Genomic DNA, 22,960 nt, shown 5'->3' with positions numbered 1-22,960 from the left:
AATAACTAAATAAATCTTTAAAAAAAAAATCTTAAAATTATGAACTAAGAACAGAGTTAAACACTGATCACAGTCAAAGGAGAACTGAAGTCATGGTAGGTCCCATGGGTAAGTCAGTGTCAGATAAAAATCACACCTACAAAAACCGAATTAATTTTGAAAAGACAATAAAAAACATTTTATTAAGACAATCATAAATAAATTCTATACTAAATTCTTCAATTTTCAAGACAGGGTTTCTCTGTGTAGCTTTGGAGCTTGTCCTGGAACTTACTCTGTACACCAGACTGGCCTAGAACTTACAGAGATCCATCTGCCTCTGCCTCCTAAGTGCTGGGATTAAAGTGAGATTTAATTTCTTTTTCCTTTATTTTATGTGTATGTTTGTTTTGCCTGCATGTATGACTGAGCACCACATGCACAGTGTCCTTAGAGGCCAGAAGAGGACATTAGATACCCTGGGACTAGAGTTACAGACATTGTGAGTCACCATATGGGTGCTGGGAATGGAACCTGGGTCTTCTAGAAGAGCAGCCAGTGATCTTAACAGCAGAGCCATCTTTCCAACCTTTATTATTTTATTTTGTGTATATGAATGTTTTGCCTGTATGCATGCTAGGGCATCACATGCTTACAATGTTCATGGAAACCAGAAGGCATTATATCCTCTAGAACTGGAATTACAGACTCCACTGTGAAACACAATGTGGGTGAACCCAGGTCCTCTGCAAGAGCAGTAGGTGCTCTTAACTACTACCAATCCTCCAGCCCACCACTGGGTTGTTTCTCTCCCACCTGCCTATTCCCAAATACCCAGCAGCTGCTTCCCAAATAATTGACTCAGAGGCTTAATATAAATTATAAATGCTTGGTCAATAGCTCAGGCTTATTACTAACAAGCTCTTACATTAAAATTAACCCATAATTCTTATCTATGTTTAGCCACATGACTTGGTACCTTTTCTCAGTACAACAACTTGTTTCCTCTGCATCTGGCTGACGAGTCCTGACTCCACCCTTCTCCTTCCCATCATCCTTAGTTTGGTCTCCCTGCCTATACTTCCCGCCTGGCTACTGGCCAATTAGCATTTGATTAAATCAATTCGAGTGACAAATCTTTACAGTGTACAAGATTATTCCACAGCACACACACCCACACAGCTATTACAGTTATGAATTATACCAAATACTCAAGACAATACATTAAAAATAACCACTTTAAAAGCAAATGTGGAGCTGGGCGATGGTCTAAAATTGGGGCAATTATTGTTAACATGTATGCATTTAACATGGTAACTGCCAATTATGCAAATAACGTTCATATTGAGAGTCTCTTTCCCTCACACCTCCCTCCTTCCTACTTGGCCACAGAGTGAAGGGAGTCTGGAGGTAAAGGCATGGGAGGAAGGCACACTCATCTGCTGTGCCCAAACAGCCCTTCAGTCAATGTCAGGTGACTGAATGTCAATGACACTAAGCAGAGCCAAGCTAGCACCAGCGAAGGATGTGTCCAAAACAGACTGCAGCTGGATCAAGGCTAAGTGGGAAAGAAAAGCTAGAAAATTCTCAAAAGGGTCACAGCCAGCAAGATACTTGGTTGGTTTTGTTAGTGTCACTTAAAAATGACAGCAGATAAGTAACTAATAAGGCGAGCCCCACGCTGCACAAGTACTAGCACATTTAAGTCCCACAGTCACTCTCCGGGCTGCAGAGGAGGAAGACATCAAGGTTAGAGAACGTGACAACTGGTCAACCCACTCAGCTTTTTCCATTAAACCACAACTAAGCAGATGCTAGAAGAAATGAGTTAGTCTTCAAAAGACCATTAAACACAACTCTATTTCATTGCTTTAGCACGGAAGAGTTCACTGAAATATGAGAAACAAGTAGAAACTGTGGAACCCAAGCAGCAGCTTGGCTACACTGCTGCTATAACAGGATCCATGAAAACCAGCTAAAGAGCAGGCCTGAGTTTCAGTTTACTGGCAGGCAGCACCCGGATCCAGGAAAAGCCATAAACTGACATCATCCAGGGAGAGCCAGCATCTAAGGGGAGGTACCTGACAATCCAAAGATTTCAATGTTAGATAAGATTAGATAAGATCTCCAGATGCCTGAGCCTAGCACACACCTATTCCCCTTTTGCCAAGGTACCCCTCAACAAATGTCAGCAAATCAGGGTACTGAACCCTGGAAACCCCCTCACCCCCAACCTCTACTATGATTAAAAAAAAAAAAACCTATCCCACCCAGGCTCAGGGCTCTCTGCTCTCACCACTGCATTGGACAGATGGAGAGACCAAGCTTGAGCTTGAAATAAATGATCTTTGCTTTTACATATGGGATTTGGTCTCGGTGGTGTTCTTGGGGGGTGGGGGTGAGGCTTCCTGAGATTTGGGCATAACAAACAACCTGAATTTTCCAAACCTGCAACTACATACTCTTCTCCCATTTCTGCTTTTAAAAGTGTAACAGACATAAAATCAACACCTGGCAGTCTGTGTTAATGTGCACCACTGAGGAGACCATTAAACTGCTGATAATACTTAGCATTCCAGGAAAGTGACAAGACTGGAAAGAGATTGTCTAAAAGAGTTTCGGGCCGGGCGGTGGTGGCGCACGCCTTTAATCCCAGCACTCGGGAGGCAGAGCCAGGAGGATCTCTGTGAGTTCCAGGCCAGCCTGGGCTACCAAGTGAGTTCCAGGAAAGGCGCAAAGCTACATAGGGAAACCCTGTCTCAAAAAACCAAAAACAGAAAAAAGTGTTTCTGGCTATAGTACATAAATTATAATTATTTTTACAGATTAAGTTCTAAATAAATGAGTTCACAAAGTTAAAAATGACAGAATCCAAGAAATTGTGAGTCTCCTCTGGCCATTCCCTCCTCTGCCAAGGTTTCTTAGCATTTCCAAAAAGAAAATTTTTATTCAAGACCCATCAAATCATGATGGCTTTATGCTCAGATTTTTTTGACAGGCAGTAACAAACTTACACAATACGTATTCACAAAATTAACTCAAGTCATCTTTAATTAAGAACATCAATTTACATCTATATACATTTCTACCTAAGTATAGTGGTACACATAACAGCCACTGGGGGTTGCTGGTAAGCGCTAAGAGTTAAACCCAAATATTTGGGGTTTCATGAGGAGGGGAGACAGCGAGCTGGGAAAAGTAAGTTCTTTGAGGTGTCCCTCATATAACTGGGTTGGATGGCATGGGATGGGATGTGGGAAGGGGGAAACAGCCCTTTGAGACTGGCTGTGAAAGATGAGGAACACTGTGGCTGGGGAATGTAATGGGAATTTATCAGTTGGAAGTTCCTGTGGCCCAGGCAGCGTGGCTGGCGGAGTGGCTGGTTTAATGTAAGAGAAACAGACTGGAGCTTAAGGTGCTGGAGGAATCCCAAACAGTGGCTTTGAAACTGTAGATCAATTATGCACACACTTCTCCCACGGGATTCTCCTAGAATGCACAGACAGGAAGCAAACAGCATGTGCCAGAGGCACCACTCAGCAACTATACAAAAACTACAACCAGACAGTTGAGAAACAGAAAATCAAAGCTATGATCTGAAGAGCCAATCCATGCAGTCAGAATCAAAGCCTAATTCTTAATGAGTCAGGTCACTTAGTCACTCCACTACAGCTGTGACCTGTCATAAGGTATCGGTAACTCACTCTACAATTGCTCACAGCTCAGTAGCAGGATAAAGATCTAGGAATCTAAAACAGCATAAGCTGAGTACGTTAGAAAGCAAAACAGCACAGAATCTATGAGGACCACATTAAACAATGTGTGGGAACTAACAAGGGACAGCTATACATGGTGACATGAAAAACTCTTTCCCCATCACGGCGAGTGAGGCAAATCCCTTTGTTCTAAGCTCACGGTTAATTCCTTCTATTCCTCTATGGCACTAGAAACATGCCCAGCTCTCCCTCCACCACTTACTTACCAGAGAGGCTTGGGCAACCGTCACTGCTGCCCCACATCACCACAGTGCCCACTGCTGCCGCTGTGTCCCAGCACAGCCTCCGCCACCGGTGGGTCACTTCTGATACTTACCTTCCCTGTGACCGTCCTGGTGTCCACCTGTCCATCCCTTTCTCTTCTCAGAGTATTCACTCCCACCACCCTCCTTGACTCACTCACTCCACTGGCCTTTGAACACAATTCTCTGATTAACACAGATCTCTTGTCTTTTTGAACTACTGCTTTTTTAAGATAGGGTAATGGTACTGTGGCTGTTTTCTTTAGTAGACTACTAATTAGTTAGAAAATAACAAAAGGATCTCTAAGAAGTTCTCAAACACCGCTAACCCATCACAGTCAAAGCAGAAATCAAATGGGGGATTAGCCAGGAACAGTGGTGGATGCCTGAGGGCCCAGCAGCTCTAAAGGCTGCAGAAGATGACTTGAGCCCAGGAGTTCAAGGTCAGCTTGGCAACTTAAGCCGTCCACATTAAAATTATAGTAATAAGAAGAAAGGAAGGAAGGAAGGAAGGAAGGAAGGAAGGAAGGAAGGAAGGAAGGAAGGAAGGAAGGAAGGAAAAAGTGGCAATTGGGCATGAGAATATACTTTTGATTGAATAAAAACGACAACACGACATAAGATGTGTGGGAATATTAAAGCAATATTTGGGGAGGTAAATTTCAATACAGCACACTAGAAAAAGAAGACTCAAAGCAATTCTTCAGCTGTTTCTTCAAGAAATAAGAAAAAGACAAGGGGCCAGCAAGATGGCTCACTGGATAAAGGTATTTGCTGCCAATCCCGATGATCCAGTTCAATTCCAGGGAGCCACATGGTGGAGGGAGAAAACTGACATCTACAAGCCATACATATGTTCTCATTCTTATTCTCATTCTCTCTCTCTCTCTCTCTCTCTCTCTCTCTCTCTCTCTCCCTCCCCCCCTCCCTCCCCCCCCTCTCTCTCTCACACACACACACACACAACATAAATCAATTTAATTTGGAAATTTTAAAGAAAAATCAATGAAAATCAAAGTAAGCAAAATAGAGATGCTGTGGGATGTTCTGTATGTCAAATGTGTTGCTCTAATTGGTTAATAAATAAAACATTGATTGGCCAGTAGCCAGGCAGGAAGTATAGGCGGGACAAGCAGAGAAGAGAATGCTGGGGAGTGGATGGCTGAGGCAGAGAGACGCTGCCAGCTGCTGCCATGACAAGCCAGATGTAAAGTACGCATGGGTAAGCCACGAGCCACGTGGCAAAGTATAAACTAATAGAAATGGGTTAATTTAAGATAGAAAAACTAGATAACAAGAAGCCTGCCACGGCCATACAGTTTGTAAGCAATATAAGTCTCTGTGTGTTTACTTGGTTGGGTCTGAGCGGCTGCGGGACTGGCGGGTGAGAGAGATTTGTCCTGACCGTGGGCCAGGCAAGACCAGCAAAACTCCAGCTACACAAAGAAGGGCTAAACGTGCAAAGCCAATGGGTACAATACCTAAGATTCACTTTAAGTCAACAAGTTCAAAAGTTTAGATGAAACAAGTCCCTTGAACACAGAATACAAAAGCTCATTAAAGAAGAGATGGCCTCAGGGCAGAAAGTAGATAACCTGAATGACCAGTATTTATGAGAGAAGTCCAATTTATGGTTAAGGTTTCCCTACCTGGGAACACTTCCTACATTTCATAGAATTCTGTTTCCAATTCCAGAATGAAATGTAGTGACAACTGAAATCAGAAGGAAACATTTCACTGACCCGAGCATTGAGGCACAGCCTATAATCCCAGCACTAGGGAGGATGATTTTGAAGCCACCTGGGGCTAGACAGCCAACACAGTGAGACCTCTTTTCAAAACAGAAACTAGGAAGGCGGGGATGCAATGCTAAGGATATGCACAGGAGAGAGATTTGCATGCTAAAAAGGAGACAAGATGCAGAAGGAGAGCAGCTGCTGACATTGAGTTCAAAGTTGGCAGGGAAAGTTCTATTCACCCATAGGGTCCAGAAGGTGGGGTGTGGAAGCGAGACTATTGGATCTCCCAGGCTGGAGCCTTGTGCCTGCTTCTCTCATGTGCTCTACAGTGCTGGACTCTCCACAGCATCCTAATTCCACAATTCAATAGTGTCATATGGAAGGCTCTGTGGTAGACACTCTGTAAGATTCCTGCCTAAGCCCCTGAGGCTGCCTGACACATCCTTTAAGTAAAGGAGGCTGCACAGCCCCTTGGCCCACAGCCCACAGCCTGTGCACTGCGCTCATCATCTGTAATTAGTTAGCACCAAGGTGTACTGATTCCACTTTCAGAGTGGCAGCCTGAATAGTACGTGGACCTACATGTGTCACAGTTGGGGCAAAGGGACATTGTGCTGGAACACACTGCACTGCGGCTCAGGGAGCAGAGTCCAGGGGTACCACACCGCAACCAACGACGTCCCACAGTGTCTTCCTGGCAAACACAACCCTGAAAGACTTTGCCTCAAAGTCTCTCGGATGTCATCAGGGTCTTTCTCCTAATTTCTTCACAAATATAACCTACTTCCTTCAATCTGTATAAATTGTTTTAGTGAATGTTTCCTTTGTCACACCTTAAGTATTATCTCTCTAACACACTTTTAAATTTAATTTTTTGGGGGGTCTGTTTGCATTGTTTGATTTGTGGGTTGGTTTGCTGAGATGGGGTTCTACTCTGCAGCCCAAGCTAGTCTGGAACTTACTACATAGCTCAGAAATGGCCTTGAACTCACAGGAATCCTCCTGCCTCAGCCTCCCAAGTGCTGTCATCAGACCTGTGAGCCACCACACCTGGCTTTGTCTTGGTTCTTTGAGAGAGTATCACTATGTAGCAGGGTTCACTGACCATATGCATGCTGAGATTCTAAACATGCACCACTACATGCGCTCCAGGCTTCTGTAAATGGCTAGTCTCTAAGTTTTCCAAACCTTGCTATTCTACTTGTTAATCTAATCCATTTTCGTCATTTCTCGTCTGCAGGCAACCCCCAGCAAGGTCATCCTGCACCCTGACCACTCCTCTGCCTCTATTCTCAGGGTCTGCGATCCACTTCGGTCTCTGTAGCTGGGAACCACAGTGCCTTCGCTAGGCTTTCCAGTACCTAGTCCTTAGCTCCACCTGAGACCTCATTAGAATGGTCTTTCTTGTGCAGTTCCGATGACAGCCATTTAACCAATCCCTAACATCCAAGCTATCTTCTATCTAGCTCCATGCCTGCGATGTTCCATTCACAGAAATGTACATTTTTCTCTAGACTGCTCCTTTAAACCCATCCAGCTTCCACTCAGTTCCCAAACTGCATATACATTGTCAGGTATTTATAATAGGAATGGCCCAACTTCTTGGTATCAACTTTCTATAGCTAGTTTGTTCTGAGCTGATCTAGTAGGAAACCTTAGCCTGGGTGATATGTGAATAGAATTTGGTTGGCACACAGACGTGGAGAAGTCTAGAAGAGAGGCCGCATCTGGCAGCCCTCCTTGTGGGTCACCTGTGGTAGAAGGTGAGAGGCAGGCAATGTGAAAGAGCAAGGCTTGAACGCATAGCCCCAAGCCTTTTTACAGCTGTCATTTAATCCATTTGGGGGAGTGAACTCCTCATGACTCAAACACTGCCTACACCTCAACTCACTGCAGAATTGGGGATTGAGTTTCCAAAGCAGTCTTCTTTGGAAACGCATTCAAATCATCTTGTTCTTCAAGAAAACTAAAACGTATTTCCCAGTTCACTTTATCAGGTTAGCTTGTTGGCAAAAGCATTTCCAAAAAAAAAAAGAAAGAAAGAAAAGAATTACAGAGGAAAAAAAAAAAACACTCGACTAATCAATATTTCTTAAGGAAATGAATGTACACATTCTAAACAAAATTTCAGAAAACTAGGACTTGAGAGTATTGTACCAGTGTTTGCCTAGCATGTATGAGGCCCTGGGTTTGAGTCCTAGCATCACAAAAGGAGAAAAAGAAAATCTGTAAATTTAATCCAACAATCCAAAACAAAGATTTTATATCAAGAAGAGTATTAGGGCCAGGCCAGGTGGCCCATGCCTTTAATCCCAGCACTCAGAAAGCAAAGGCAGATGGATCTCTGAGTTCAAGGACAGCCAGAACTACACAGAGAAACCCTGTCTTGAAAACAAACAAAGCCAAGTGTATCAGGGCTAATGAGTTCCAGTGAGCCCGCTGGCTGGGTTAAGGAACTCCCCACCAAACCTGATGATCTGAGCCAACTCCTACAAGTTGTCTTCTGGCACTAGTGTGCTGTGTATATCTATCACACACACACACACACACACACACACACACACACACACCCTCACATATACATACACACACCAATAAATAAATAATTTTGTTGTTGTTTTTCGAAACAGGGTTTCACTGTGTAGCCCTGACTGTTCTGGAACTCATTCTGTACTCCAGGCTGGCTCAAACCCACAGAGATCCACCTGCCTCTGCCTCCTGACTGCTGGGAAAGGTGTGTGCCACCACTGCCTGGCTTTTTAAATTTTATTTTTTTGGATGAATAAATAAATTTTAAGAAGAACAAATGCCAGGCGGTGGTGGTGCACGCCTTTAATCCCAGCACTCAGTTGGCAGAGGCAGGCGGATCTCTGTGAGTTTGAGGCCAGTCTGGTCTATAGAGTGAGTTCCAGGACAGGCTCCAAAGCTACACCGAGAAACCTGTCTCGAAAAAAACAAAACAAAAAAAACAAAAAAAAAAGAACAAATGTAACTTAATCCACAAATCAAAGTTTAACATTCAAAAGTCAATGAAATTCAATGTTACCAAGTAAATAAGAAAAGCTACAGGATTAGTTCAGAGAAACAATTTAGTAAGATTAAAAAAAAAAAAAAAAAAAAAAAAAAAAACCTAAGGGGTTGGGGATTTAGCTCAGTGGCAGAGCGATTGCCTAACAAGGCCCTGGGTTCGGTCCTCAGCTCTGGCAAAAAAAAAAAAAAAGTTAAAAAAACCCTAAGAAAACTACAAATCTCTTTAACTTGATATATATAGTTTCTATGAAATACTGATAATGTCATGCTAAATGCTACAAAACAGTATTTTATCCTAGAATGAAAAATTTGAAGGGCTTCAGAGATGACTCGGCAGTTAAGCGCACTGGCTGCTCTTCCAGGGGATCTGGGTCCAGTTCCCAGCACCCACATGGCAGCGCACCACTGTCCGTAACTCCAGTTCCAGGGGACCTGGTGCCCTCGTGAGGAAAGAAAAGAAAGCAAGCCCACTCCTCTCACTTTTGTTTTACTATGTATCAAAGGTTTCAGCCAGGAAACACACACACACACACACACACACACACACACACACACACACACACACACGCGCACACACACGCGCACACACACACACACACACACACACACACACACACACACGCACACGCGCACGCACACACACACACACACACACACACACACACACACACAATGGTATTCAAATTGCGGAGGAAGAACTAAAACTGAACGGAACACCCAACAGAATCTACTGCAAACACTCCTGAGTAATCAATCCAGGCACAGCAAGATCTCTGAGGACAAGACAGGTGTGCAAGAATCAACTACATCTCCACCCACAGCAATGAAGAGCTGCAAACTCAACACGTTGAACTATGTCTGTGAGAAAGCCAAGTCCAGACCATCACAAACTCAGATTATGTTGTTATGTTACTGAAGGACTGGAGAGTAAATCCAGACTATTTCACGGTAGGAAACACTGTCAAGTCTTACCTTTTACTGAAGTCCAGTTACTTTCCTTCACATACTGTTTAAGGCTTTTCCGAACTACATTGAGAGGTGATTGGCAGTTATGACAACTAAAACATTGACTGCCTGGTCTTTCATGAAGGATGCCTGTTGATGCCCACTCTACGATATGCCTTTTCCTCCCTTGGCTAACTCTTTCCCCCATCAAAGGAATCTAAAAGTTCAAAATACTGGGGCTGGAGAGATGGCTTAGAAGTTAAGAGCACTGGCTGCTCTGCCAGAGGTCCTGAGTTCAATTCCCAGCACCCACATGGTGGCTCACAACCAGCTGTAATAAGATATAGTTCCCTCTTCTGACCGGCAGGCATACATGCAGACAGAACACTGTATACAAAATAAATAAATAAGTCTTTAAAACAAACAAACAAAAAGCTCAAAATGCCTTTCCTCCCCTTCTTAAATGGCACCTATTGTCAGGAACTCATGTAGAACCCCAGTCCTCTGGAAGGATAAGTGCTCTTAACCAATGAGCAATCTCTGCAGACCCAGATTTTACTTCTTGAGTTATTTATTTTCTGCGAGAGTCTCATGCAGCCCAGATTGGCCTTAAACTCACTGCAGTTGAGGATGACTTTCATCTTCTGATCCTCCTGCCTCTACCTCCCGAGTGCTGGGATTACTGGTGCACACCACAATGACAAATTTGGGATTACATTCATTTGAAGGCTTTCAACATATATACCTGTTGATACACTTTGATCCCCTACCATCTTTTTGCTTTTTTACTTTTCTCTACAGCTTTTTTTAGCAGTATGCTTTCTTAGCTATAGTTATATGTGTGTGTGTATGTGTGTGTGTGTGTGTGTGTATGTGTGTATGTGCATGTGTGCGCGTTTTTTTGTATGTTTATAACAGTATGCTTTTCTAGAGGTTAAGCATAGAGAAGACTACCATGAATTGTAGTAAAAGCTTCATAAACATCAAAGTCCTCTGTATTTGCTATGGATCAAAGCTGTCCCAATTACCCACCCTTCAATTCTTTAAGCCTTATTTACCTATTTTTGTAATGCTGGGGATTGAACCCAGGACCTTGTACACGCTAGGCAAGTACTCTACCACTAAGCTACATCCGAAGCTTAAGTTTTCTTAAAACCATACTTTATAAAGTGTAATATAATTTACACATTAAACATTGCAATAAAATGATTTGACAGCTTTGAACAGAATGAAAAAAAAAAAAACCAGAAAAATTTCCAGTTACCAAACCCCTCCCTCCAGAACAACAAAAAATTTTTTAATCATTTTTTTTCTAAGTGGGCCAATGAGACAAATGTACTCAGCAACTAATCACATCGTATTGTGCTAATCAATGGGATGAAAAGGAAAGCCCGATTTTCACAATCACTGTCTCAAAAGAATAACACATACTAGATTCATTTGGAACAAAATGATTATTGCTATTTTAATATACAGAAAGTTGGATTCACATATCCACCTACAGACCACAAAGAGAGAGAGAGAGAGAGAGAGAGAGAGAGAGAGAACCACCTATGTCAGAGTTAAAACTAGAGAAGAGAATAGTTTGAAGTCTTCCCTCATGACTTGTGTCCCTTTGCCCATTTTCTTCATCACCTAATAGTCTCCCTTACCTTGTGGATTTAGTCCACACTTACACCTGTTTACACACATATACATGAACACATCACAGACCAGGAACTATGTATGAGGGGGAACATTGGCTTTGATTTTTTAGAGTTTGGGTCACCTTACTTAATATGCTTCCCAGGTTCATCCACCTTCCTACAAATTTCATGATTTCATTTTTATTATAGCTGAGTAATATTCCATTACATGTATGTACTATATTTTCATTATCCAATCATCAGCTGATGAATATTTAGGCTGTTTCCATTTCCCTGCAGTTGTGGCTAGAGCAGCAATCAACACAGATGTGCAAACATCTCTGTGATAGAGTATCTTTAGGAAAATGCCCAGGAGCAGTACAGAAGAGTCGCCAAACTGACTACCATAATGGCTATATTAATTCACACTCCCACCATCAGTGAGTAAGAGTTCCTTTTCCCATATCAGATTTCTCAATAGCCAGTGACTAGAATGAAATAGTATCTCTGTAGTTTTAATTTGCACTTCCCTGATATCTAGGGATGTTGAATACTAAGCTACATCCCCAAGACCAATTTGATCATCATGTTGTTCCAGATCAAACAACTGAGTAAAAAAACCCAACAGCACAACAACAACAACAAACTTCTGAGCGGATGGGAGTTTTTTACTTTGCAGCCAGTCTATTCAGCACTAACAATTCCAACCAACAGGAATTTCCTTTAGTATTATTTGGTTGGCACATACAATTCCTCTACTAGTGGACGCTTTATGCACATGGTGCATATACAGATAAACACACACACACACACACACACACACACACACACACACACACACACACACACAAATGGAAGGGGGGCAAAACTCCTGACATTTTATATCACGTGGGAAATAAATACACATACTGATCTTTGTGTATACATATAGCGTGTTTGTGTCGTATTCTTGTATGCAGACATCCAGGGCCACATAGCACATGTGGAGGTCAGAAAACCACTTGGGTGCTAGTCCTCACTTCCATCTCACAGGGTCTCCTGTTTGCTACTGCATACCACAAGCTAGCTGGCCAGCAAGCACCTAGGGATGCTCCTGTTTCCTCACAATCTGCCATTGCTGCACTGACAGATGCACACTACCACGTCAGCTTTGGTCGGATTCTGGGGATCCAAATCCAGCCCTCACGCTTGTGCAGCAAGATCTTTTCTCACCCACTGAGCCCCCCAGCCCAAGAACTGTATTTTCAGGATAATCACAGGAAATGCTTCACATCACACTGAATGGCTTTTTACATTCTCTGTGGTCTAGGGTAAATCATCACAAAGTCATACTTATTCTCAAAAAGTAATTCAGACCTACCCAGGAATATAGCTCAGTTGATGGAGTGTTTGCTGAGCATACACAGATCCCTACGTTCCATCCCCAGTACTCCATAAACCTGGACATGGTGCTACACTTATAATTCTAGCATTCAGAAGATGGAGGCGGAAGAATCAAAAGTGTGAAGTCATCATTGTCTGCACAGTGGGTTCGAGGATAGCCTGAATTACAAAAGAAGGTCCCATCTCAAAAACAGGCAAGCAAACAAACAAACAAAAAAACCAGACAAAATGTACTTCAATATTTCCCCCTTGGTTTTTCAAGACACAGTCTCTCTATGTAGTCTTGCCTGTCCTGGAGCTCCACCTGCTTCGGCCTCCTCAGGGATGCAGCTGTATTTGAACCTTCTTAAAAGCAACAATAGCCCAGAAATTTTTCCTGAAACTCACTAACAGCAAAACAAGACTTTATATTCTCATTATTTCTAAACTCACAATAAGTAAGTGGTCTTATATTTACCATATGCAATTACCGCACACCATCATTTGGTATCACCATCATAAATGATACTTAATCTTTGTTTAATAGGGCCTACCTATATTGCTCACACTGGCCTCAGACTACGAGACTCAAGCAACCCTTCTACCCCAGCTCCAATGTAACTGAAACTACAAGCCTGTAAAACCATACCCAACTAGATGCTGAATTTTAAAATTTCTTTAGATTTATTTATGTGTATGAGTGTTTTGCAAGAATGTATTTATGTACACTACATGCATGCTTGGTGCCCACAGAAGTTAAAAGGTGTGGGGTCCCTTGTATCTGGAGTTACAGATGGTTATGTGGGGTCTGGGAATCAAACACAGGTTCTCTGTAGGAGCAACAAATGTTCTTAACCACTGAGACAACTCTCCAGACCCTAAATGTTTAATGTTATTACCAAGAAACTGGATGTTTTTTCTTTTGTTTTTTAGAAATGATGGTCCTTTAAATTGGATAAAATTCAGTGTCATTAAAACTCCCAACACTGTCCTTGTTTTTCTTATTACATAAAGGCCTACTCAATATTCCTTCACACCAGAGTAACTCAAATTCATTCTCACCTACCTTACTACACAGCCTGGCTGACTCATCACCCAAATTTTTGAGAAGGAAACTACAGTGTTGTTGTGGGATATTTTGATCACACTATGACACCCCTGAGTCTGTCAATAAAATTTACCTTGAATCAGAGGGCGGAGCTAGCTACTAGCCGACCAAAATTAGCCATAGAGGTTTTGGAGGACCCAGGACATATAGAGAGACACAGGAAGTAGGAGGGAGCGGCTTACAAAGATTCTGGCCTTTTGGATGAGAAAGGAGAGAGAGGTTGTCACTGGTCGCTTCTCCGCAGCTTCTCCGATCATACAGATTTTTAACCCCAATATCTGACTCCCAGATTTTTATTGATAAAATAATTAAACACTTCACAGTGTCATGTAGACACTTGCTGAAAACTGTAGACAGGCTGGAGAGATGGCTCAGAGGTTAAGAGCACTGACTGCCTTTCCAGAGGTCCTGAGTTCAATTCCCAACAACCACATGGTGGCTCACAACCATCTGTAACGAGATCTGGTACCCTCTTCTGGCCTGCAGTCATATATGATGTATACATAATAAATAAATAAAACTTAAAAAAAAACTGAAGACAAGGATTCTTTAATATTAAAGTTGTTCCTGAAGCTCCTTTGTATGCATGCACACAGAACAGAGAAACTCACTTATGGCCCAAAGACACACCTCTTGACCCTGTCACCCTTCCTCTATTAAGGTGAGATGCTTGCATAACACTCTGTGCAAGTTAGACATGGGATTTAAATATGCATATGGCTATTTAGCAAGTCTTGTCATTCAGAAAACCCAACCCTGATAGGAATTTTGACCCTTTACAATACCTGAGTCATCTGATCAAATGAGCTACATCAAGTCAGTTAGAAAAAGAACCTCTGCTTCAGAAGTCACATGCTGTCAAGAAAGCAAAATGTAGGCTCATACCCTGAGCAAATTTCACTTCAACTGTCCAGACACTGATATTTTGAATGATACCAAGAGACACCTTGATACAGTTTTTCTATGGTATAACAATCACTTTCTTACTGAAACATCAAGGAAATCCTTATATATCTGGGATATACATAGGCAAACATACAAAATATTCTCAAGCTATCTAAAGTTGCTGAGGGTTAAGATATTGTTTGGTGTATACGAGACCCAAAGGGAAAATGAGACATTTTTATGGGGGATCTAGGAAAAGGGGACATCAGCTCTTTTTCAATAGGAAAAAAATGTAATGAGACCAATATTTTTCTCCATATCCCTTCCTATATTGGTTTGACTATTTTGCAACATACACGCATATTTTTTGATTAGGAAAAAAACTACAACTGTCCTGGTTGCACGGGGCATTAGAGGCTCTCTGGGGATAACTAAAATCTGCAGACACTCAAGTCTCTCGAAGAATGATTGGGTTAGGCTAGAAGGGCGGTGTAGGCCTGTAATTAACTCCACCTACTCCAGAGGCTGAGACAGGACTGAAAGTTACCGGCCTGTGTGGCAACAAAGGGAGGGATATAGCTAGTCTGGGATACTTGGTCTGACCTCCGTCTCCAAATTAAAGGTTAAGAAGCTAGCAGAGTTGGGGATATAGCTTAGCTGTATGTACCTAGCCATACGCCATGCCCTTAATCCCAAAGACGGGGGAAATGTAGTTATTCACATACAACTTAATCCTCAAGTATACATCAATCGCCAAGAGTTTCTTATATTAAGCCAGTACAATGAAAGGAAAAGAATAAAATCTGTATGAATTTAACAAAGACATATTGTTTTTCAAACGTTTTCCTGATGTATTGGAAGACCAACAAAGGGCAGTGACTTAGTATTGCCTATGCAACAACGCAGGTCCCTCCCTCCAAACCTTTACAAAGAACTGCTGTTGCCTGTGGTCCACAGCTGAATTCACTTCAAGGTTTAGCCTCCTGGGTGACAACAAGCCTTGTTGGGCTCCAACAGCTGTCTTTATTTTTTTTTTTAATTTTGAGACAAGATGTCTCACTCTGCAGCCCAACTCCGAGCTCATCCTGCCTCAGCCTCCCGAGTACCAGTCTTACAAGTGTGGGCCAAAGCTTAAGATTCTTTTTCATGACAAGGTCAATTTTCCATTTTATCCAGTGGTTCCCCATCTGCACTTTAGGACAGATCTTCAAGACAATGAACAAACCAAGGTTGCCTGCATATGAAGGATCGCGGAAATTTTCGTTTGGTTTGTAAACCCACCCAGACAGACACAGACACACACACACACACACACAGACACACACACACACACACACACACGTTAACACACACACACACACACACCCCAAAAAAAAGGACTACAGATATCTCAAACGAGCAACCACTGCTGGAAATGCAGCATTTCTTCATCAACACACATCCAACTCGATACAGTTAGCCAAGTCTCGAGAATAAAGAACACTGCCAGCTTCACACAGCCGGGTCCTAACACCAGGACGCAGCCTTCGGGGGTCCTCCGCGCTCCCCGCCTCTGCTCCCCACAGTCAATCAATCCTCCAGACGGGGAGGCAACCTGTCCCAGCCCAGGGCAAGGGACCGGGGCGAATGAATGCCCCGTCTCCCCCGGCAGGCACCACAGGGAATGAATGCAAGCACGAGGGTCGCACCCAGCCTCTCCGCCAGGATGAGATCCCCCCGCTAGCTGGGTACCACACCAGCCAGGGCTCTCGGGGAGGGGACAGGGACGGGGGTCTGCCCCGCAAGCTGTGAGGTCCGCCGGGAAGGAGACGGCGCAGGCGCCGATGGCTGGGGGTGGAGGGGGGGGTGGCAAAGGGGGACAGCGCAGGCGCGGGGCCCAGGGTCCGCGGGGCCGCCCGGGCCTGGCCGCGCGGGCGGCGCTGGGGAGACGAACGTGCCCGCGGCACAAGCGGAGAAGCCCCTGCCCTGGCTCTTACCGCGCGGCACCGCCTCGCTCACTCGCTGGCTCCGGGCTGGGGCCGGGCGGCGAGCTGGCCCGGTGGCGCGGCCCGGATCCGTTGAGTCCGGCCTCGGGGCAGCAGCCAACCCCACGGCGCCGCTCCCTCGGCCCGCCCTGTCTCCCTTGCGGCTCCCGCCCTCCGCCCGCCCCTTATCCACCCCTGGCCGGCTAGCGCCGCCCCCCTCCCCCTCTTCCCCACGACTCCCTGCGCACGCGCCGGGCCACCTCCCTGGCCCACCACTGCGCAGGCGCCCGCTGTCTCCGCGCGGGGGGGGGGGGAGGAGTGCGGGCTGCGCAGACGCAGTGCGAGCCGGCCGCGCCACTTCGGTAGCTGCAAGCGTTTTGTGCTGCAGGCGTTCCTTGGGAAGGTGAGGGCTGCTGCCGGGTGATCCATGCAGAAGCCCCGCGTCCCAGGTTTTTCTCTCGCAGGCAAACAGGTCCGTTCTGGTGGAAGGGTATGTTTACAGTGTGCTGAGCACTTTGCTCCTAAAGAACCCGACCGTTGAGAAAAAAAATGCACATAACCGGCACTCCTGGTGCACACGAGGGGACATAAAACGAGTGAGCAACACCTGTCCCCACCCTCTTCCCTAAAGGAAACGGGACGACTAGCGTTATAAAGTTAAGGAGTTCTATACGTTCATGGAATTCTCCTGTGGCTTTTTTTTTTTTTTTTTTAATGTGTCTTAGTTAATGTGTCTGTTGCTGTGATAAAGCACTGTGGCCAAAAGCAACTTGGGGAAGGGAGGGTTTATACAACTCTCAGGCCACGCTCCATCTCTGAAGAGAAGTCTGGGCAGCAACCGAAACAGAAGCCTCGGAGGGACACAGATTGTTGGCTTGCTCCTCAAGCCTTGCTTCAGCCAGGACCACCTCTCCAGGGGTAGCACCGCACCCCCCCCCCCCCCCCCACCCCCGTGAGGCTGCGCCCTCCCACATCAAGAGAATGCCCTACAGATTTGCGTACAGGCAATCTGATGAAGACACTTTCCCAACTGAAGTTCCTCTTCCCAGATAACTCTTAACTTGTGTCAAACTGACAAAACTTAGCCAAAACATTATTCTTTGAGATTTTCTTTGTAAGAGTGTTTTCTTTTAAATCTTTCAGCTTAGGATTCACTGGGTATGGTGGTGCATGCCCTTAATCCTAGCAATTCAGGAGGCAGAAGCAGGCAGATCTCTGAGTTCCAGTCCAGTCTGGTCTACAGAGCCGAGTTCCAGGACTGCCAGAGCTACACAGAGAAACCCTGTCTCGAAAAAACAAACAAAATATGTCACTTGCCCAAGATTACAAGCTAGCAAACAGCAGACCCAGAAGTGGTCCCGGGCCTTGCTATTACCCAAAACTTGGAGACTGAATGGGCCATTTGACTTCTAAGTCCCTTTATCATTTAACTAGATGCCCTCTCCTACAGCCCCAGGAAGTTTATTTTTAAATGGAGTTTCTTTTTTTATTTATTATTATTTTATTTTGGTGCTCAGAATTGAAGCCAGCACCTCAGACATGCTACAAATGTCATTTTCTACTACAGGGCCTTCATCTCAAAACTTAGGGATAATTTTCAGAGAGTAAAATCATGATCCTTGTACAGAGATACAATAAACATTGGTTAGAGCATTCGTTCATTAAATTCATTAATTAGGTAAAGGAATTGATATGTCTTCAAAGAATTCAAGGAAAAGACAAATTCATCGATTGGAAATATTAAAATAAATTTGCTAATCAAGGCAAAACTTGCTTTTCCACTGTTTGGAGGCAGGGAGTGGGGGTGGGAGTTATCCTCAGGTAAGTGAGAATCATTTGCATTAGCCTGGCAATGGTGGCACACGCCTTTAATCCCAATGTGGAAAGCAGAGGCAGGTGGATCTCTGTGAATTCGAAGCCAGCCTGGTCTACAGAGTGAGTTCCAGGACAGGCAAGAATGTTACACAAAGAAACCTGAGGGGGGGAAAAAAAAAAAAAAGAATCATTTGCATTGCTGACTGGTTCCTACAATTCCTAGAATTGTAAGAAGATTCAAAGGTATGTGGTAACCTTGAGATCCCTCTTCTGTCACAGCCTCCTAACAATAATCCCCTCCTACCTGCCGCCGCTCGATCCCCTTTTCTGTTCAGACCTATTCTGAGGACCATCCTCCCTGGTCTGACCTCAGCCTTTCACCCACCTTCTCTCCCTCCATCAAACCTTTACCTGCCCCTCCCTTCACCCCCACACACCTGCTCTCATATCATTCTTCTCCTCCAACCCCACGCTGTTCTTCCACTCCACAGGGTTGCTGGACCCGAGGCCCCCCACATACGCCAATCTCTTCCAAATAGAAAAATGTCGGGGCTTCTTGTCCGACACCAGTTTCTTTGACAACGGTTTTCAGTGTATTGCCCAGTCCTTAAACCTAACCAGGCCTGACATTTATGTCACCCTGACCACCACCCTGTCTCCCAAGGATGTCATCCCGGTATCTGGATGGCAGCTCAGGCGCATGGCAACACTTCTCGTATCTAGGATTGATATCATAACATAGGTGCTGTGTCAGTCTGACACACCAGTCCTCATTGAATTACCAACCCAATTCAGATGAGCTCCACAAAAAAGCCTTCATGATGACTTGCCTCCTGGCAGGAAGGTCACAAGCAGGCAAGCAGGAAGCTGGCAGCCTCTACAAGGGTCAATTTTAACAGAAGTAAAAGAAATTATCAATGAAGATCCGGCCTTATTTTTCTCTCACTTATTGTATGCGAGGGTGCAGTGAAGCCTCCAAAGTAGACCTCTCAGTGGGTAGAAAGAAAGGATTATTGGGAAGCAAACTGTCAAGGCTATCTCCCAGAGGACAGAGAAAAGAGGACATGGTGGGAGAGCAAGTCAGCAGGATGTGGTTTTTGAGCTGATAGAGGCTGATCAGACTGACCAGGAACTAGAGCCCTTGCTCAAGGTAGTTGACCTTGAGTGGACTAAGGGAGGTTCATGGTAAACAAAATCCTTTAGTGGGGCCTGCCTTGGACCTAATACTTATCAGAAACTAAATATACCAACCCGACCTTGGATAACAATGGGGAGATTATATCACCACTTTCATGGCAGCTTTGAGTTGGCACCTGGTAGTAGAAAACAGCTTCAAAGGCTAGAGGACAGACAGCTCTCTACCCTTCAAAGAGACCGTACGGAAGTGGTCTTTAAGGTCTTTAATAACAGACAGCAGGATCTTCCAAATAAAAACCTTAAAGAAGAGGTGATACAGCAAATGCTGGTGGCAGCCTTATGCCAAGGTTCATCCCAGGGTAACTCAAACAGGAGTGACACCCTCCCCACTCAGGGCTGGACCACCATATGGGCCACTGAGCAAGAACATGCCCGGTCCATGGCCGCTGCCTGGCCCCTGCTCTCTCTGTGAGGAAAAGGACACCGAAATGAGTCAGAGCGAAAAAAGATGCTAGTCCCCACTAGGCTTCTGTCCTTGCTAGGTCTTAAATGCCAGACTCCTAGGATAGGTTGATTTGTTGGGATTGACAGCTGCTGCCAACTGACAGGTGCCTGTAGTGGATAGCCATCCCAGCCTTGGCCTGGAAGTTCCAACCCCCATTGAGGCTTCGGTAATGGTCACGCCCACAAGGCGGGGCTGAGGGAGGAAGCTGAAGACCCAGGATGGAGAGGAGAGGCCTCTCTTGGTTCCGGGACCCTGGACGCTGGAGGTAGACCGAGCAGAGTTCTCCAGAGAACACCGCCGGACTGCGCTATACCTTTTCCAGAACCCACAACCTATCCCTTCATTTGTAAGTTACCCCACAAAATAAACCTCCCTTTAAACTACATGGAGTGGCCTTAATAATTTCACCAATAGGTGCCTGCTCCCATCACCATCACTTTTATCAGACCCGGGACAACACTGTCACTAGCTGGCAAGATTGTGTCTCTTTTTTTTTTTCATTGACACAGGGGGCAGATTGTTATTTTTTTTTAACCATAATTTCCTGAGGTGGAAGGCATTGTATCCAAACACAGACAGACAGGTCCATAACCGTGCAATCGGTTTGAACGTTCCCTTTCCCATTCCTTCCTAGTCGTTCCTCGTTACCTGACCCCTGACCTGGAACATGACATTCAGAAAAAATTGCATACCTCTGATTGGTCCATCAAAAAGCCCCCCCCCCCCCAAGCAGCTTTCTTTTTCCTACTCTGTCATGCAGACTCACCCTCTTCCTTACCACTCTGTTACCATCCAATCACCCTCAGGTCAGGGACACCCTTTCTCACTGTTGCTAACCACGGTACAAATCAGACTACAGGGCTTCTCCACCTTCGTGCATCCACCTTAGTATCAGCTCACTTCCAAAGGGTTAGAGAGACTGAAACCCGTAATTATCAGACTCTTCAAAGCCTGAATTTTATAGCCTACTAACTCTCCCCACAGCCCTTCAAGGTTTACACCCAATTAACAAAGCTGTAATTCCTAGCCGCTTGGTGGTCTCCAACCGTTCCCAAATCCCTCCTTCCACCTCTCATTTCTTGACCTGGACCTCAGAAATCACTTTCTTTACCACTCCCCTCAATCTATCTTGTCCAGAGCTTTTTGCTTTTATCTAGGCAGTCCTCGACACCCAAATGCCCACTCAACTTACCTGGATAGTCACTCCCCAGAGAATTTAAAATAGCGCTCATCTGTAGCCAGGCCCTTGCCCACAACCTGCTAAGCCTCAGTGTTGCTCCCAGGACTCTCCTCCAATATGTAGATGACCCCTTTCTTTGAAGTCCCTCTTACGATCTATCTCTATAACACATCTCTATCTTCCTTCCTTTTCAAGCTGCCCAGGGACACTGGGTATCCTGTTCTATACGCTCTAGGGCCTCCCTATAAGTAACCTACAACTTGGCCTTATCCTAACTCCCTCTTCCTGGATCATAACTGGAAGTTGCAAAGCTCTAATCCAGGACAAAACCCTCCAAACAAAATGGGACTTCTCTCTTCTCTGGGCTAGCAGGTTGCTTTTATATTCAGACGCCCAACTTTGGGTTCTTACCTAAACCTCTTTACTAAGCTATTCATGGTCATCTTGTAGAACCTCTGGATCCCTCCCAACCCATCCTACCCTTATGCTCCAAGCACCAAGCCTGTCAGAACATTTCTGTTTTAGGGTTCCCAGCCCCCTCTAAACTTTCATACTGTTTGTACATACCTCTCATAACTGAGCCTTGGGTCTATGTCAGTTTTATGGAGACTCATCCAAAGCAATAGCCTACCTGTCTAAACACTTAGACTGAGTGGCACAGGGTTGGCCTTCTCGCTTAAAGACCCTTAGGGCCGCCTCCCTCTTACTGATAGAAAGCCTTCAAACTGACACTATCAACCCCTTTCCGCCTCTGCCTGCCACAATCTCCATGAACCAATTAACCAGTGTCTCCCTTCCCACCCTCCCTCCCTCTTGCAGGTAACAGGTACATAAATGGTTTATGCAAAACCTCCTACTGACCTTTTTCTAAACAACATTTTAAATTTATTTATTTTACTTTACATTTATGACTATTTGGCCTGCATGTGTATGTGTACCACATGCATGCCAGTGTGCACTGTGTTCATGTGGGGTACCCTCCCAAGTCCGAGGGCAGCAGCAGACCCCTTGGGACTGAACTTACTAAGGTTGTGAACCCTCACATGGGTGCTGGGAACCGAACTCAGGTCCTCTGCAAGAACAACAAGTGCACTTAACCATGGAGATGTCTTTCCAGCTCCTGATCACTTTGCAATGTTGTAAAACTCTTAATCCGGCCACCCTCCTTCCTACAGAGTCTTCCAGAAGACCCCTTCTCCTACATTGGTCTTCTTTACTCTTTGCTACCTTCTTTTAGTCATCTGTCCAGTGCTCCGTTGTCACAGGACACACCCTAGAAGCTCAGTCTCTCTCTCTCTCTCTCTCTCTCTCTCTCTCTCTCTCTCTCTCTCACTCACACACACACACACACACACACACACACACACACACCTATCACCTCAGAACAGGCAGCACTCACTGCTCTTACCTGGCACACTAGCACAAAGCCTAAAGGTTACTATGTACATTGACTCCAAATATGCAGACCCCATTCTCCACTCTCATGCCCTAATTTGGCAAGAGCAAAGCTCTCTCACCCCATAGGGGACACCTATAATTAATCCATAAACTCCTTCAGGCCACCCACTTGCCTCTGATGGCAGCAGTCATCTACTGCAACACCCGCGCAAGTGCTTTTGATCAGATAGCCAAGGGCTGACACCGCTCCAGCTGACACCCTTGTGAGAC

General features: G+C 44.8%; 1 protein-coding gene across 1 annotated transcript in view; it reads right to left on the bottom strand.

Moving 5' to 3' along the window:
* The window catches only part of Specc1l (sperm antigen with calponin homology and coiled-coil domains 1 like), a 113,122-nt gene extending 96,299 nt beyond the window's left edge, over positions 1-16,823 (bottom strand). The window contains exon 1 of the mRNA XM_036167550.1: positions 16,668-16,823. The gene's annotated coding sequence lies outside the window, so the exon portion shown is untranslated. The remainder of the gene's footprint in view (positions 1-16,667) is intronic.
* Between the last annotated feature and the right edge of the window lie 6,137 nt (positions 16,824-22,960).

This window comes from Onychomys torridus, chromosome 18 (genome assembly GCF_903995425.1).
Source record: "Onychomys torridus chromosome 18, mOncTor1.1, whole genome shotgun sequence".
NCBI classification, from domain to species: Eukaryota; Metazoa; Chordata; class Mammalia; order Rodentia; family Cricetidae; genus Onychomys; species Onychomys torridus.
The sequence above is the reverse complement of the archived record's forward strand: the minus strand, read 5'-3'. Positions and strand labels throughout refer to the sequence as shown.